General features: G+C 54.2%; 1 non-coding gene across 1 annotated transcript; it reads left to right on the plus strand.

Annotated features, from left to right (window-relative positions):
- Nucleotides 1-64: 64 nt before the first annotated feature.
- TRNAR-ACG (transfer RNA arginine (anticodon ACG)) lies at nucleotides 65-137 on the plus strand. The gene has a single exon. It is a non-coding gene; the product is annotated as a tRNA-Arg (tRNA).
- The last annotated feature ends 912 nt before the right edge of the window (nucleotides 138-1,049 follow it).

The raw sequence follows: 1,049 nt of genomic DNA on the forward strand, positions 1-1,049 counted from the left end.
GGGGCGGGGCGGGGCACTCCGCGTCGGGCTGTATAGGGAGCGAGGAAACAAACAAGAGCGTGCGGGGCCAGTGGCGCAATGGATAACGCGTCTGACTACGGATCAGAAGATTGTAGGTTCGACTCCTGCCTGGCTCGCTCCAATTTTTCGCTCGGCACGCGTGGAGCAGGTTTAGTTTTACATCTGAGCTCGTCGTTGAACGTTGTTTCTACCCCCGGCACCTCATTGGGTTATCGTGTCTCCCAAGGCAAAAGTTGCAGTGGTAGGAAGTACAAAACACCATCTGGGCTTAAACTGTTCAAACGGTTTGAAAAGGGCTTATCCTGTCAAATGCATTAACTGTGCCAACAAACGAGCTCAAACGAGCTCAATTAACGCACCAATAAATCACTCGAGGAAAAACCGTTTTGGCCCGTTTTAGGAGAGGAGCAGCGTGCTCATCTCTGGCCTGACACAGCACAGTCAGTCTTTATGAATGGTCGTGGAAAGCAACCACGAAGGCAGCGAGCAGCACCGCCGTGGTGCCGGCTTTCATTTTCATAGTGACTATCCACTCGTCTTGAGAAGCGCGAGAGCGAGCATCCTCCTTGTGCTGCTGAATGAGGAGCCCGTGACTCTGCAAACACCTGGTTTGGGTGTGTATAGAGGTGCTGTGCAGAGTGTGAAGAACAGCTCACGGCCAGGAGAGAGGCGAGGAAGGCATCCCCAGCAATGAGACTGGAGAAGACTCCACAGCGCCGGAGTAGCCGCCATCCGTGGATTCAGTGCAAGTTTACTATAAAAAGTGTTTCGTGTTGTTATGAATAAATAACCGAGGTAGCTCATTAGCGATGCCACCATTTGGAATCGCCGCTGTGCCTGTGAACGGCGCTGGTGACGGCCACGACGCCGGGGTGTGCCCACAGGTGAGAGGCAGCACGAGGAAAGGGCACCCACCAGGTCACACAAAGTCCCAGAGTTTCCAGAAGCGGAAAGCGAGGGTCTCACACAGGGGCCGTGGGGAGCCACTCCTGGAACGCTTCCTGGAGAGTATGTCCCTTTGGAGATGT

Source organism: Antrostomus carolinensis, unplaced genomic scaffold (genome assembly GCF_000700745.2).
Source record: "Antrostomus carolinensis isolate BGI_N321 unplaced genomic scaffold, ASM70074v2 scaffold25802, whole genome shotgun sequence".
NCBI lineage: Eukaryota > Metazoa > Chordata > Aves > Caprimulgiformes > Caprimulgidae > Antrostomus > Antrostomus carolinensis.